This window comes from Odontesthes bonariensis, chromosome 21 (assembly GCF_027942865.1).
Source record: "Odontesthes bonariensis isolate fOdoBon6 chromosome 21, fOdoBon6.hap1, whole genome shotgun sequence".
NCBI classification, from domain to species: Eukaryota; Metazoa; Chordata; class Actinopteri; order Atheriniformes; family Atherinopsidae; genus Odontesthes; species Odontesthes bonariensis.
The window spans coordinates 871,717-891,405 of NC_134526.1; the positions used below are offsets into that span (position 1 = coordinate 871,717).

General features: G+C 38.8%; 1 protein-coding gene across 1 annotated transcript in view; it reads left to right on the forward strand.

The window, feature by feature from the left end:
• Window positions 1–6,798: 6,798 nt before the first annotated feature.
• Window positions 6,799–19,689, forward strand: part of LOC142371152 (keratin, type I cytoskeletal 13-like) — a 40,901-nt gene continuing 28,010 nt past the window's right edge. Inside the window, exon 1 of the mRNA XM_075453764.1 lies at window positions 6,799–6,907. The gene's annotated coding sequence lies outside the window, so the exon portion shown is untranslated. The remainder of the gene's footprint in view (window positions 6,908–19,689) is intronic.

Genomic DNA, 19,689 nt, shown 5'->3' on the forward strand with positions numbered 1-19,689 from the left:
GCCCCCCCTGGAACATTTAAAATCACTGCTCCACCCCTGTGTGCCCCCCTCCTTCCTGGAGTAAAGCGTAGTTTAGAGGCTTCAGCCGCAGGTCGCAGCAGCGTCTGTACTGGCAGCTGAATGTGGTGTGATTGACAAGCGTTTAATAACCCGTCAGAGAAAGCTCTGAAGGAAAGTCGGACTGGGAAACACCTCCATCCTGTCGCCTCAAACCTCCAGCGGCCTTTCAGTAAACTGCCATCATTCAAAAGTCAAGATATGAAACGCACCGAATTAACCCGAGCTGTGCTGGAGGTGTGAGAGGAGGAAGGGAACACTTTTACACGTGTTGTATGAATGTGAAATGACACAAAACCTTTGGGAAAATGCAATATTTTTCTTCAACAAAGTGTTCAGGACAGATTTATCTCAGAGCCCCGCCCTGTGTATTCTGGGCATAATAACAGAGGGAATAGACTTATCATTCCAGCCAACTTTATGGTGTAGATTGGCCCTTCCTACAGGGTGCAGGGTTGTTATAAGACACTGGAAAACGAAAAATATTATACCATTTAGAGAGTGGTTCGGAGAAATGAACAAAATAGCAAAAGCTACGAGCAACTGATTTTCAGGCTGAACAATAAGGAGATATTCATGAAACTGTGGGGTCATAAGTGTTGGGCCAGATGGTTGATCGCTGGGGCAATGTTGATGAATCTTTATGTGGATAGCGAGATGTGTCCTAACTGTGACAAAAGTCTGATTTTTTATTTTTTTTTACTTTGTTTATTGAACATTTTAAACATAACAAGACAGACATTGTTGGGACAGAATAAAAGTATAAATACAATCAGTAGCAGCAACAATTCTGTCAACCCCCAACCCACCCATCCTGCCCACAGGCCAACAAAAGAGAAAATTAAATTAATTAAAAATTTAAAAAAAGGGATAAATGATTAAGAATATTAGCTTAAATAAATAAGTACAGATACATAGAAAATCTAAACTTACAGGCTTGTCAGATATTTAAATATGCTCAGTGTCAGAAAGAGTGAAGGAGTCAAAATACCTAAAAAAGGGGTCCCAAGTAGCATGAAATAAATTGGTGGAACCTCTAAGTAAAAACCTCAACTTTTCTACTTTAAGGTTGTAGAGCAAAAGTCTGATTTGTTGTCGGATGGTGAGTGAGGGAGCCTGTGTATGTATGTGTGTAATTATTTTTATGTTGGGATTAGTTTAGTTTATGTAAGCATTTTTTAGAGAGCAATGTTTGTTTGTTTATCTCATGTTTTGTTGTTTTATTCTTGTCATTTTTCATGTATGTTGTTGTACTGTTGAAAAACAATAAAAAAAAAAGTGAATTACAAATAAAACGCACCGAATTATTTGTTCTGCGCTTTAAGTCTGCTTTAAAAGAAGATCAGATGAGTCGGAGTCCACAGGAAGGAGAAATGTGTCTCCAGCTGTTTTAAGGACAGATGTGGAGTCGCTGCAGACTTCCTGTGGAATGATTTCAGAGGGAAAACATTTCCATAAGATGTGGCTGGAATGGAAAAGGTCCAATCTCAGCAGGGCGCTCTGAATATAAACCAGGCCAATAAGTCTGAGATGTATTTTGGGACACTTATGGTTAAGTTTAAGTTTAGCAACAAGGGCCAGTTTATAGCATTTGGTTTTCAGCCCCCATAGAGGGAAGAATTTGGGGTATTTAGACACAGAGTCTTCCAAAAAGCCAACAGCACCGCAGAGATAACGCTTTGTGTTGTTCAAACGCCGACTGAATGAATTAGCTTGAGCCAAGAGGGGCTAACAATGATAAAAAGCTCCTTATTTCAACATTTAGTTTCACTCTTTCACAGAGATTAATTAGATTAAACATTTGAATGGTTGCCCAGCCCTAACTGAAACACATGTAGTTGCAGAAGATGGAGGTGGAAACCCTGGATGGGAACTCTGTGATGGTGGCTGAATATCAGCCAGAACTGCTTTATAATCAGTCCGGTTCTGGTTCTGAAGGACTCTGTGTGTTATTTCTCACCTGTTGGTCCTCCTGTGATGTTTTTATGGCTCAAACACACATTTCATCAGACTGAAGGGGATCCAGGTTTAATGGAATTGGTGAAAAGATGCAGATCTGTGAAACATCTGTAAAACATCTGCAGTGACTTTAAACTTTAGCAAACACAGGCCTAACGGAGGGTTGTGCACCAGAAAGAACAACGAGTCCATGGTTGTAGTGGCGTGTTACACAAGCACGTTTCTCAGGTGTGCTCCTGCAGGTGTGAACTGGCTGTGTTATGGCAGGTATTTCCCAAAGGCAAGCTGAGACAGAGCCTCAGAGAGGGAGGCCTGGAGGCTTTATCACATGAAGAAGCTGCTGTTACACACCGATTTAAAGGCTTAAAGGCTTAAAGGATAAATCCAAGTCAATCACTGCAAATAAACTCGGAATTAAAGGAGATTTAACAAAGCTTTTTATGAAGCTACAGATGAGCTACAGCAGCACATGTAAACAGCTGTAAAGATGCATGTAAACACCACAGAAACAGCTGTAAAGCTGTAAAGATGCATGTAAACACCTCAGAAACAGCTGTAAAGCTGTAAAGATGCATGTAAACACCACAGAAACAGCTGTAAAGCTGTAAAGATGCATGTAAACACCACAGAAACAGCTGTAAAGATGCATGTAAACACCACAGAAACAGCTGTAAAGATGCATGTAAACACCACAGAAACAGCTGTAAAGCTGTAAAGATGCATGTAAACACCACAGAAACAGCTGTAAAGATGCATGTAAACGCCACAGAAACAGCTGTAAAGCTGTAAAGATGCATGTAAACACCTCAGAAACAGCTGTAAAGCTGTAAAGATGCATGTAAACACCACAGAAACAGCTGTAAAGCTGTAAAGATGCATGTAAACACCACAGAAAAAGCTGTAAAGCTGTAAAGATGCATGTAAACACCACAGAAAAAGCTGTAAAGCTGTAAAGATGCATGTAAACACCACAGAAAAAGCTGTAAAGCTGTAAAGATGCATGTAAACACCACAGAAAAAGCTGTAAAGCTGTAAAGATGCATGTAAACACCACAGAAACAGCTGTAAAGCTGTAAAGATGCATGTAAACACCACAGAAACAGCTGTAAAGCTGTAAAGATGCATCAACACACAGAAACAGCTGTAAAGCTGTAAAGATGCATGTAAACACCACAGAAACAGCTGTAAAGCTGTAAAGATGCATGTAAACACCACAGAAAAAGCTGTAAAGCTGTAAAGATGCATGTAAACACCACAGAAAAAGCTGTAAAGCTGTAAAGATGCATGTAAACACCACAGAAACAGCTGTAAAGCTGTAAAGATGCATGTAAACACCACAGAAACAGCTGTAAAGCTGTAAAGATGCATGTAAACACCACAGAAACAGCTGTAAAGCTGTAAAGATGCATGTAAACACCTCAGAAACAGCTGTAAAGCTGTAAAGATGCATGTAAACACCACAGAAAAAGCTGTAAAGCTGTAAAGATGCATGTAAACACCACAGAAACAGCTGTAAAGCTGTAAAGATGCATGTAAACACCACAGAAACAGCTGTAAAGCTGTAAAGATGCATGTAAACACCACAGAAACAGCCGTAAAGATGCATGTAAACACCACAGAAACAGCTGTAAAGATGCATGTAAACACCACAGAAACAGCCGTAAAGCTGTAAAGATGCATGTAAACACCACAGAAACAGCTGTAAAGCTGTAAAGATGCATGTAAACACCACAGAAACAGCTGTAAAGATGCATGTAAACACCACAGAAACAGCTGTAAAGATGCATGTAAACACCACAGAAACAGCTGTAAAGATGCATGTAAACACCACAGAAACAGCTGTAAAGCTGTATGTAAACACCACAGAAACAGCTGTAAAGATGCATGTAAACACCACAGAAACAGCTGTAAAGCTGTATGTAAACACCACAGAAACAGCCGTAAAGCTGTAAAGATGCATGTAAACACCACAGAAACAGCTGTAAAGCTGTAAAGATGCATGTAAACACCACAGAAACAGCTGTAAAGCTGTAAAGCTGTATGTAAACACCACAGAAACAGCTGTAAAGCTGTAAAGATGCATGTAAACACCACAGAAACAGCTGTAAAGATGCATGTAAACACCACAGAAACAGCTGTAAAGATGCATGTAAACACCACAGAAACAGCTGTAAAGCTGTATGTAAACACCACAGAAACAGCCGTAAAGCTGTAAAGATGCATGTAAACACCACAGAAACAGCTGTAAAGCTGTAAAGATGCATGTAAACACCACAGAAACAGCTGTAAAGATGCATGTAAACACCACAGAAACAGCCGTAAAGCTGTAAAGATGCATGTAAACACCTCAGAAACAGCTGTAAAGCTGTAAAGATGCATCAACACACTAAAACAGCTGTAAAGCTGTAAAGATGCATGTAAACACCACAGAAACAGCTGTAAAGCTGTAAAGATGCATGTAAACACCTCAGAAACAGCTGTAAAGCTGTAAAGATGCATGTAAACACCTCAGAAACAGCTGTAAAGCTGTAAAGATGCATGTAAACACCTCAGAAACAGCTGTAAAGCTGTAAAGATGCATGTAAACACCACAGAAACAGCTGTAAAGCTGTAAAGATGCATGTAAACACCACAGAAACAGCTGTAAAGCTGTAAAGATGCATGTAAACACCACAGAAACAGCTGTAAAGATGCATGTAAACACCACAGAAACAGCTGTAAAGCTGTAAAGATGCATGTAAACACCACAGAAACAGCTGTAAAGATGCATGTAAACACCACAGAAACAGCTGTAAAGCTGTAAAGATGCATGTAAACACCTCAGAAACAGCTGTAAAGCTGTAAAGATGCATGTAAACACCACAGAAACAGCTGTAAAGCTGTAAAGATGCATGTAAACACCACAGAAACAGCTGTAAAGCTGTAAAGATGCATGTAAACACCACAGAAACAGCTGTAAAGCTGTAAAGATGCATGTAAACACCACAGAAACAGCTGTAAAGCTGTAAAGATGCATGTAAACACCACAGAAACAGCTGTAAAGATGCATGTAAACACCACAGAAACAGCTGTAAAGCTGTAAAGATGCATCAACACAATGAAACATGTTCCTGTAGCTGTTTTTTTATTTTTATTTTATTTTATTTTTTTAATATTTTTTTTTAATGTGTTTATTAATTTTCCTTTTTCAACATAAACAAACACAAAACTCCAACACAACACTCAGTTACACACGATCAGTATCCATATTGATAAAGACATAAATGGGTAAATAAAAGAAAAGAAGAATGTGTCCCGTTATTATGACCTTCAGGGAATCCCTGTAAAAGAATGGAAGATACATTGGAATCCAAGTAATCCAAATAAGGTTTCCAAACCTCATAAAATTGGTTGGAGTTTGAATGTGATACAGAGGCACCAACTCAAACAGCACTTTGTGCCGTCCCTTAACATTTGGTTCCTTATTGCTAATCCACTGCAATAAAATATTCTTCCTGGCTGCAAATGTAAGAAAACAAAACAGTCTTTGATGTGTTCACCTCACACCTTTAGCAGGAAGGCCTGATATAAGAGACGGTGGGTCCGTCCCCAGCTTTAATCCCACCATCTTTTCAGTTTCTGTTAAGACATCAGACTGATGTTTCTGCAGCTTATGCAGGACCAAAGACAATAAGTTAGATTACCAATTTCTGTTTTACATTTAAGACACACTGGAGACAAACTAGGGTTGAAGGGTTACAAACAGATTCATTTAGCACAGGTCCGTATACTTTCCCAGTCAGCAGCACTGGTTGTGACGGACAGTTCTCTCTGAGTCCTCGTAAAGCCGTGAATGGAGCAGCGCACATAAAATTAATGTCTGCTGTTTTATATCATCATTTTAAATAGAAGTATTCACAAGAATCAAAGTTTTATCATAATTTTGATTGAAAATATGTCTAAAAATCCAACTTTTATCATCATTTTGAATGAAAAAATTCACAAAAATACAACATTTATCATAAATTTGATTGAAATTTAGCACAGCTCCATAAAGTAGACTAACAGACGTCTTCCTAACTACTCCAAACAACATTTTATCCATTAAGGTCGTGTTGTGTGCCATATAATGCCTTATCTGTAAATAAAGATAAAAGTCATGCCTGGGGATTTTGTATTTCTCAACGATCTGTTTGAATAATATTAATGTGTCATCAGAAAATAAATCTTTTAACATTCTAAAGCCAGCGTGTGGATAATTATTAACCACATTATTAATCACTTTGAAGTCATGAACACTTTCTTTTATTGGGACTTCCACAGAATAAAGCTGCTATGGAACTGGATTTATGGGCTCATTTCTCACTGCTTTGCAGGAACTGTGTGAGCGGCTGCAGCTGACAGACTGGCAGCACATCTGAAGTCAGCTTTTATTGTTCAACATGTTCCCTCCATTGTTCTTAATCTGAATATCTCAGGTTTTCATGCCTCGACTCCTTTGACTGAATCAGATCCAAACTTTTAACGTAATTTCATCACCTAAAGTCAGTTTGGTTCTTAGTTAAAATGATTAAATGTGAAACACTCTTTAACTGCTGTCTGCCTTTTATTTGAGCTCCAGGGCTCTGAGTCAGAGCTGGATCTACATTTTAAATCCTATATGTTGGAGCTTGGCCTGAGGGCAAAGAAAAGCATGCAGAAAGCACCTGAACGTGGCCTTTTATGGCAGGAAGCAGGAGGTGAAACAGGAGAGGACCTGCAGGAGCCACACCCTGAAACAGGAAGAAATGTCCTTCACAGAGAGGCAGGAGCTGAGACATCTTTTGTTTCTCAGTCAGAGCCGTCAGGGTCGTCAGAATCCTTTCATACCGTCAACATTCCAGATGAGTCAGACTGAACTGAGAGAAACTGAGTGAGTGCAGAGCTGCAGGATTATCTGTAAATGTACTTTAATTATGCAGCCCTTCACAGACGATCCTTACGGTGTACCAAAGTGCTTTACAGCAGGTAATAAATAAAGAGAAGAAGAAGTAAAAACAAATAAAAACAATAAAAGAACAGTGAAAGCAATAAAATACAACAAAATCAATTAAGATAAAATCAGATAAAAGTCTCATCATGCTACTGGGTATTAAAGCCATCCTAAATAAGTTGGTTTTCAGCCTGGATCTGAAGAGGCCCAGGTCAGAAATAAGACTCAGCTGGACGGGGGGCTTATTCCAGAGCCTGGGGGCAGCTTTGGGAAAAGGCTCCTAAAAAAAGAAACCCTAACCCTGTGGGAACCCTAACCCTGTGGGAACCCTAACTGTGTGGGAACCCTAACTGTGTGGGAACCCTAACTGTGTGGGAACCCTAACTGCGTGGGAACCCTAACTGCGTGGGAACCCTAACTGTGTGGGAACCCTAACTGCGTGGGAACCCTAACTGTGTGGGAACCCTAACTGCGTGGGAACCCTAACTGCGTGGGAACCCTAACTGTGTGGGAACCCTAACCCTGTGGGAACCCTAACCCTGGGGGGGCCCTAACCCTGGGGGGGCCCTAACCCTGGGGGGGCCCTAACCCTGTGGGAACCCTAACCCTGGGGGGGCCCTAACCCTGTGGGAACCCTAACCCTGGGGGGGCCCTAACCCTGTGGGAACCCTAACCCTGTGGGAACCCTAACTGTGTGGGAACCCTAACCCTGTGGGAACCCTAACTGCGTGGGAACCCTAACTGCGTGGGAACCCTAACTGCGTGGGAACCCTAACTGTGTGGGAACCCTAACCCTGTGGGAACCCTAACTGTGTGGGAACCCTAACCCTGTGGGAACCCTAACTGTGTGGGAACCCTAACTGCGTGGGAACCCTAACTGTGTGGGAACCCTAACCCTGTGGGAACCCTAACTGCGTGGGAACCCTAACTCTGTGGGAACCCTAACCCTGTGGGAACCCTAACTGTGTGGGAACCCTAACTCTGTGGGAACCCTAACTGCGTGGGAACCCTAACCCTGGGGGGACCCTAACCCTGTGGGAACCCTAACTGTGTGGGAACCCTAACCCTGTGGGAACCCTAACCCTGTGGGAACCCTAACCCTGTGGGAACCCTAACTGTGTGGGAACCCTAACTGTGTGGGAACCCTAACCCTGTGGGAACCCTAACTGTGTGGGAACCCTAACCCTGTGGGAACCCTAACCCTGTGGGAACCCTAACTGTGTGGGAACCCTAACCCTGTGGGAACCCTAACTGCGTGGGAACCCTAACTCTAACCCAGCGTCTGCACCATTGAAACAGATAAATAGGTCAAATGGGATGAAACCAGATAAGAGAGAGAGAATGTGCTGACTCGTACAAAGATGAAAGATAAGAATCTGAGTGACAGGTGTGAGATGATTTATGACAACGAGTGAAAGTGACGTTGAGAACGAAATCTCCAAAGAATTCAGGCGCCGTCACACCCTGAGGAGGAGGAGGGAGGTGTCTTCATCGAGTATCAAAGATACATTTAATTTATAGAAAAGAACTGGAGACTGATCGATAAAACAGTTCCTCTGAGTTCCTTTGGAAATGTTTCTCTGGTTTCATGGTAAAAACCCTCAGGGTGTGTAAGCTCCGCCCCCTGCGCCCGCTCAGGTGATACCTGTTGTGTAAAGTCACAGCTTCAGGGCAGAGCTCGGGTTTCTGACGAGGGGTGCGGAGCCAGGATTTATGACCCTGCAGAACTGGTTCATGTTACAAACTGCTCACTTTGTAAAGCTTCTCCCTGATGATGACAAAAGAAATGAGTCCTACATGCTATCTGATATCTGCGTACCAAAGTGCTTTACAGCAGGTAATAAATAAAGAGGAGAAGAAGTAAAAACAAATAAAAGCAATAAAAGAACAGTGAAAGCAATAAAATACAACAAAATCAAATAAGATAAAATAAGATAAAAGTGTCATCATGCTACTGGGTATTAAAAGCTTGTTGGGATTCTTTAAGAGTGCCAACAAAATGTGTCGATTACATCAGATAGAACTTTATTGATCCCTTTGGGGGGTTCAAAATTATACATGCAAAGATAGATAATAATAAAATAAAGAAATAAAATAATGTGTAGTTAGTCAGTTGCCATCTGGTGTGTGATTTCAATGCTTTTTAGTACGTTTTAAACCACGGAAACGAGGCCCAACCCTAACCCTTTCATGGTATGCAGCATGACAGGAGAGGACCCTCCAGCAAACTTAGAACATTTTGACATGTCATTTGAACAACGTAAAAAAATGAGACGCCAAAAGCTTAAAACGCGTATGACTGACACACGAATAGTGCCGGCAGCGGCGTGCCGTTCGTTCGCATCAACATTCTGAGCCATGAGGCGGTGAATCGCTGCCATGAGACACGGGATTCAGAAATGATGAGTAGGATGTGCTCAGGAAGCTGAATACTGAAAGTGACTGTTTTCCAAACTCTGCATATTTTGCCAGTTTTCCAGAAAAGCTTCTGAATTATGGGATGGGAGAGGACTTTGTTTTGTGTCCGAATCAGTGGTGTGGTGTCAGGAAGCAGCAGCACGCAGGGACTGCTCGCCGTAAAAGATTGAAATGATGTTGTGGATGTTGTTTACTGTTAGCGCTCTGTCTGCAGTCTCTGTCTGCCCGGATAGTCTTAAAGCTGAGCAGAGAGCTGTTACAGCTGTTCCTGCAGCCAGGTCTCTGCCTGATATTCCTGCTGTGTCCTCATCAGGGCTCCAAGCTCGTCCATTTTATCCACCAGAGATCTCACATTTCCCCTGATGATCAGGGGAAGAAATGCTTTAAACTTCCTCCTTTTCCTTCATTTTGCTTTTACTCTGTATCCTAGACGTCTACTCTTCAACTCATCCAGATTTCGGGTCCGATCCCAGGCATTTCTTAGGCTTTAGGAAGCTCAATCAGCTGCTCTTTTTCCCAACATTATCTTTATTGAGTTTTCAGCATGTTTCCAAAAAACACATATATTCAGAAATAAGAGAAATAAGAATATATAACTAGAAAATTTCTGAAGAAATTTAGAAGGGGCCTGCCAAAGTGTGCGTATCGCTCAACCAATCACGGCTGATGTTTAATGTGCTTCATTGTTCATTATGAAAAGCAGAGCAATGAGACCTCCAGAAGCTCTTCGTCATCATCAGCTCGTCTTCATCACATTCACAAGCAGCTCTGTGTCTCTGTAGGGTTACATTGAGCTGTCTGCTTCAGCCATTTTGATTGCAGCTGGCCCACTGATTAATTGTGCTGTTGAAACTTTAAAGGACTGGCTGGGCCACTAATAGTCTTGTTTCTATGGTAACATTTAACTGACAGTTTAGCTGCCCCAGCTGCTGCTACACTAATTATATGAGACTCAGGCTTCTCAGAGCCAAAAAACCTCTATGAACAGATGCTTCCCATTCGGAAACCGTAAGAGCTACGGAAAATATTCTGGCAGAATGAGCGAGGGACGCCTTTGGACTTCAATATTCCCGCGTTTCAGATCTGTAGCACATTCACAGTGAAAGCACGGATGAGAGAAAGAAGGGCTGCAGGAGCTGCTGAGATTCTGAGAATTGGATGAATTAAAATGGGGATTTGAGGTCTTTGAGCCCCGACATCACTTTGCTCTGAGGGGCTCTGAGAGCAAACGGTCAGCCCTAGGTGAAATATGAAAACATTTTATGAATCCCAGCATGCGTGCCTATATTATGACAGTACATAATGGCATTGGAGCGATATTTGTAGGCGTGAGGGCGATTCGAAAATGAATCTGAGGTCAGAACTCTTGCTCTTCCTACACTCTAATGAAATGGTAGTTGTGCTCTAAAAATTCAAATTTTGCAGATTTTGGCCAAAACTTTGGGTCGCTTGGAGGCATGCTGTGGGAAATCCGTAGCAGGTATCGACATGGCGTCTTCACTTCTGAACACAGCACGGACGTATCTACAAACTGACATTTGAATGGCGTTTCTAGGTTAATGCATGATGACACAGTAACTGCTCAAAATTTTGGGTTTTTGATGATTTTTCCAGGTCCTCCCCCTGTTTATTCCTAGGGGGGCTTTGGGGGGCTGTTTTTTGCTTATTACGTCGCCATGGTAACTCCAATCTTCAATAAAAGTAATAGCCCGCGAAAACTCATCGAGCCGGTCGTTTTGATATATATATTGTTGGGATGTGCGGGCCCGATTAATGTGGACGGAAGAATAAATATACCTATAAAAAAATAAAGAGACACGTTTTCAATGTTAAATCCCATAGACTTTTGCCAACGGAATAGTAATAGGTGCCTTGCCATGCATTTGCATGGAGGCTCTCCTATGCAATGCTATGGCAGGCCCCAATGATATATTCAGAAATAAGAGCGCTCTCATATCCAAGGAGACATCAGGGGCAAAGTTATTATCCAACATTCAAATTGCCCTTCCTAGCAAGTCAGATATTTATGAGATAATATAGAACAACACTTAGTACAAGTATAACAAAAAAAAAAAAAAAAAAGAAAAGAAACAACAACAACCAGAACAATAAACGTTTCTTAATCTAGTCAAGAATAAGCCCATATTGTTTTGCTATTGTACCTATATGGTTCAAAAATACAGATTCAGATGTACAATCCATACAGAATAAAAAAAAATCAAATATCAAAAGAAAATAGATCATAGAAAGGACTACCAACAACTCCGCCTCTTCGTCTTCAATCAGCTGCTCTAACATGCAGACAACTATTCCAAATGTGAAAAAGTGTCAGAATTACCAGCAAAGCATCCAAACCAGCTTAAAAATGATGTTTTCACAGGAAAAATGTCATGAGTTTCTTCAAAGGCTGAGAAACGACAGTTTTACGCTGTAAATCGTTGTTGTAGCTGGGTGAAAGTACAGCTGATGGTTTATCTGGCTCCTTAATGAACACACCTGATCAGGTGAGGTTATCAGAGTGCAGCCCTGAGGCCGGAGTCGTACGTTCTGTCAGTTTCAGTTTGCCTCGCGGGCTGGGAGCAGGCTCTGAAGACGTTACACCCTAACCATTAAAACATTAAGAAAGAATCGTTAAAACATCGATTTAATGTTGCTGCCACAGGCTGTTTCTCTCCTCTAATCACTTTCATTACACGCTGAAACACATTCGCACTAATCTTTAATCTGTGTTTGTTTTCGGGCCTTAAAATTCGGTGAACTCAGGCAGAAAGCGGCTCTTCAGGGTCCAGGAAGCAGACAAAACTTCCTCCCCTGCAGCTCTGAGCCGCATCCGTCCCGGTTTGAACTGACTTAAAGGAAAACCTTTCCCACAATATTTAAAACATGGTCCTTAAAAGGTTTGTACAAATGGCCCCTTTTTGTTTTATCTTTAAAAACAAAGGCTGTGTTCGAAACCGCCTACTACATACTACATACTGCATACTACATACTACATACTGCATACTACATACTACATACTGCATACTACATACTTCCATACTAAATACTACATACTACATACTACATATTGCATACTACATACTGCATACTAAATACTTCCATACTACATACTACATACTACATACTACATACTGCATACTACATACTTCCATACTAAATACTACATACTACATACTACATATTGCATACTACATACTGCATACTAAATACTTCCATACTACATACTACATACTACATACTACATACTGCATACTACATACTTCCATACTAAATACTACATACTACATACTACATATTGCATACTACATACTGCATACTAAATACTTCCATACTACATACTACATACTACATACTACATACTGCATACTACATACTTCCATACTAAATACTACATACTACATACTACATATTGCATACTACATACTGCATACTAAATACTTCCATACTACATACTTCCATACTACATACTACATACTGCATACTGCATACTATATACTACATACTTCCATACTACATACTGCATACTGCATACTGCATACTACATACTACATACTGCATACTACATACTGCATACTGCATACTACATACTGCATACTGCATACTACATACTACATACTTACATACTTCCATACTACATACTATATACTACATACTTCCATACTACATACTACATACTTCCTACTACATACTACATACTTCATACTACATACTTCCATACTACATACTACATACTACATACTGCATACTACATACTACATACTACATACTTCCATACTACATACTACATACTGCATACGACATACTACATACTACATACTGCCATACTGCATACTATATACTACATACTGCATACTACATACTACATTCTTCCATACTACATACTACATACTGCATACTACATACTGCATACTAAATACTTCCATACTACATACTACATATTACATACTACATACTGCATACTAAATACTTCCATACTACATACTACATATTACATACTACATACTGCATACTACATACTACATACTGCATACTACATACTTCCATACTAAATACTACATACTACATACTACATATTGCATACTACATACTGCATACTAAATACTTCCATACTACATACTACATACTACATACTACATACTGCATACTACATACTTCCATACTAAATACTACATACTACATACTACATATTGCATACTACATACTGCATACTAAATACTTCCATACTACATACTACATACTACATACTACATACTGCATACTACATACTTCCATACTAAATACTACATACTACATACTACATATTGCATACTACATACTGCATACTAAATACTTCCATACTACATACTTCCATACTACATACTACATACTGCATACTGCATACTATATACTACATACTTCCATACTACATACTGCATACTGCATACTGCATACTACATACTACATACTGCATACTACATACTGCATACTGCATACTACATACTACATACTTACATACTTCCATACTACATACTATATACTTCCTACTACATACTACATACTTCCATACTACATACTACATACTTCCTACTACATACTACATACTTCATACTACATACTTCCATACTACATACTACATACTACATACTGCATACTACATACTACATACTACATACTTCCATACTACATACTACATACTGCATACGACATACTACATACTACATACTGCCATACTGCATACTATATACTACATACTGCATACTACATACTACATTCTTCCATACTACATACTACATACTGCATACTACATACTTCCATACTACATACTGCATACTGCATACTGCATACTGCATACTGCATAATGCATACTACATACTGCATACTGCATACTGCATACTTCATACTGCATACTATATACTGCATACTACATACTACATACTGCATACTACATACTGCATACTATATACTACATACTGCATACTGCATACTGCATACTACATACTGCATACTACATACTGCATACTATATACTACATACTACATACTGCATACTACATACTTCCATACTACATACTGCATACTACATACTGCATACTACATACTTCCATACTACATACTGCATACTACATACTGCATACTACATACTTCCATACTACATACTGCATACTACATACTACATACTGCATACTATATACTACATACTACATACTGCATACTGCATACTACATACTGCATACTGCATACTACATACTGCATACTGCATACTACATACTGCATACTACATACTGCATACTACATACTGCATACTGCATACTACATACTGCATACTACATACTGCATACTGCATACTACATACTGCATACTACATACTGCATACTACATACTACATACTGCATACTACATAATGCATACTGCATACTACATACTGCATACTATATACTACATACTACATACTACATACTGCATACTACATACTTCCATACTACATACTACATACTACATACTGCATACTACATACTGCATACTATATACTACATACTGCATACTGCATACTGCATACTGCATACTACATACTGCATACTATATACTACATACTACATACTGCATACTACATACTTCCATACTACATACTGCATACTACATACTGCATACTACATACTGCATACTACATACTGCATACTACATACTTCCATACTACATACTGCATACTACATACTGCATACTATATACTACATACTACATACTGCATACTGCATACTGCATACTGCATACTGCATACTATATACTGCATACTGCATACTACATACTGCATACTGCATACTACATACTGCATACTGCATACTACATACTGCATACTACATACTGCATACTGCATACTACATACTGCATACTACATACTGCATACTACATACTGCATACTGCATACTACATACTACATACTTCCATACTACATACTGCATACTGCATACTGCATACTACATACTGCATACTGCATACTACATACTGCATACTGCATACTACATACTGCATACTGCATACTACATACTACATACTTACATACTTCCATACTACATACTACATACTTCCTACTACATACTACATACTGCATACTGCATACTACATACTACATACTTCCATACTACATACTGCATACTGCATACTGCATACTACATACTACATACTGCATACTACATACTGCATACTGCATACTACATACTGCATACTGCATACTACATACTACATACTTACATACTTCCATACTACATACTACATACTTCCTACTACATACTACATACTTCCATACTACATACTACATACTTCCTACTACATACTGCATACTTCATACTACATACTTCCATACTACATACTACATACTACATACTGCATACGACATACTACATACTTCCATACTACATACTACATACTGCATACGACATACTACATACTACATACTGCCATACTGCATACTATATACTACATACTGCATACTACATACTACATTCTTCCATACTACATACTACATACTGCATACTACATACTTCCATACTACATACTGCATACTGCATACTGCATAATGCATACTACATACTGCATACTGCATACTGCATACTTCATACTACATACTACATACTGCATACTACATACTGCATACTATATACTACATACTGCATACTGCATACTGCATACTACATACTGCATACTACATACTGCATACTATATACTACATACTACATACTGCATACTACATACTTCCATACTACATACTGCATACTACATACTGCATACTACATACTTCCATACTACATACTGCATACTACATACTGCATACTACATACTTCCATACTACATACTGCATACTACATACTACATACTGCATACTATATACTACATACTGCATACTGCATACTGCATACTACATACTGCATACTGCATACTATATACTGCATACTGCATACTACATACTGCATACTACATACTGCATACTGCATACTACATACTGCATACTACATACTGCATACTGCATACTACATACTGCATACTGCATACTGCATACTGCATACTACATACTGCATACTGCATACTGCATACTGCATACTACATACTGCATACTACATACTGCATACTGCATACTACATACTGCATACTATATACTACATACTACATACTACATACTACATACTGCATACTACATACTTCCATACTACATACTACATACTACATACTGCATACTACATACTGCATACTATATACTACATACTGCATACTGCATACTGCATACTACATACTGCATACTACATACTACATACTGCATACTGCATACTACATACTACATACTTCCATACTACATACTGCATACTGCATACTGCATACTACATACTACATACTGCATACTACATACTGCATACTGCATACTACATACTGCATACTGCATACTACATACTACATACTTACATACTTCCATACTACATACTACATACTTCCTACTACATACTACATACTGCATACTGCATACTACATACTACATACTTCCATACTACATACTGCATACTGCATACAGCATACTACATACTGCATACTGCATACTACATACTGCATACTGCATACTACATACTGCATACTGCATACTACATACTACATACTTACATACTTCCATACTACATACTACATACTTCCTACTACATACTACATACTTCCATACTACATACTACATACTTCCTACTACATACTACATACTTCATACTGCATACTTCCATACTACATACTACATACTACATACTACATACTACATACTGCATACGACATACGACATACTACATACTACATACTGCCATACTGCATACTATATACTACATACTGCATACTACATACTACATTCTTCCATACTACATACTACATACTGCATACTACATACTTCCATACTACATACTGCATACTGCATACTGCATAATGCATACTACATACTGCATACTGCATACTGCATACTTCATACTGCATACTATATACTGCATACTACATACTACATACTGCATACTACATACTGCATACTACATACTACATACTGCATACTGCATACTGCATACTACATACTGCATACTACATACTGCATACTACATACTACATACTACATACTGCATACTACATACTTCCATACTACATACTGCATACTACATACTGCATACTACATACTTCCATACTACATACTGCATACTACATACTGCATACTACATACTTCCATACTACATACTGCATACTACATACTACATACTGCATACTAGATACTACATACTACATACTGCATACTGCATACTACATACTGCATACTGCATACTGCATACTGCATACTGCATACTACATACTGCATACTACATACTGCATACTGCATACTACATACTGCATACTACATACTGCATACTACATACTGCATACTGCATACTACATACTGCATACTGCATACTGCATACTGCATACTACATACTGCATACTACATACTGCATACTGCATACTGCATACTGCATACTACATACTGCATACTACATACTGCATAATGCATACTACATAATGCATACTACATACTGCATACTGCATACTGCATACTGCATACTACATACTACATACTACATACTGCATACTACATACTTCCATACTACATACTACATACTACATACTGCATACTACATACTGCATACTATATACTACATACTGCATACTGCATACTGCATACTACATACTGCATACTACATACTGCATACTATATACTACATACTACATACTGCATACTACATACTTCCATACTACATACTGCATACTACATACTGCATACTACATACTGCATACTACACACTTCCATACTACATACTGCATACTACATACTGCATACTATATACTACATACTACATACTGCATACTGCATACTACATACTGCATACTGCATACTATATACTGCATACTGCATACTACATACTGCATACTACATACTGCATAAAACATACTGCATACTGCATACTACATACTGCATACTACATACTGCATACTACATACTACATACTGCATACTACATACTTCCATACTACATACTGCATACTGCATACTGCATACTGCATACTGCATAATGCATACTACATACTGCATACTGCATACTGCATACTTCATACTGCATACTATATACTGCATACTACATACTACATACTGCATACTACATACTGCATACTATATACTACATACTGCATACTGCATACTGCATACTACATACTGCATACTACATACTGCATACTATATACTACATACTACATACTGCATACTACATACTTCCATACTACATACTGCATACTACATACTGCATACTACATACTTCCATACTACATACTGCATACTACATACTGCATACTGCATACTATATACTACATACTGCATACTGCATACTGCATACTACATACTGCATACTGCATACTATATACTGCATACTGCATACTGCATACTGCATACTACATACTGCATACTGCATACTACATACTGCATACTACATACTGCATACTGCATACTACATACTGCATACTGCATACTGCATACTGCATACTACATACTGCATACTACATACTGCATACTGCATACTACATACTGCATACTACATACTGCATACTGCATACTGCATACTGCATACTACATAATGCATACTACATACTGCATACTGCATACTACATACTGCATACTATATACTGCATACTACATACTACATACTGCATACTACATACTTCCATACTACATACTACATACTACATACTGCATACTACACACTGCATACTATATACTACATACTGCATACTGCATACTGCATACTGCATACTACATACTGCATACTATATACTACATACTACATACTGCATACTACATACTGCATACTACATACTGCATACTACATACTGCATACTACATACTTCCATACTACATACTGCATACTACATACTGCATACTGCATACTATATACTGCATACTGCATACTGCATACTGCATACTACATACTGCATACTGCATACTATATACTGCATACTGCATACTACATACTGCATACTACATACTGCATACTGCATACTGCATACTGCATACTACATACTGCATACTGCATACTGCATACTACATACTACATACTGCATACTACATACTGCATACTACATACTGCATACTGCATACTGCATACTACATACTTCCATACTACATACTGCATACTGCATACTGCATACTACATACTACATACTGCATACTACATACTGCATACTGCATACTACATACTGCATACTGCATACTACATACTACATACTTACATACTTCCATACT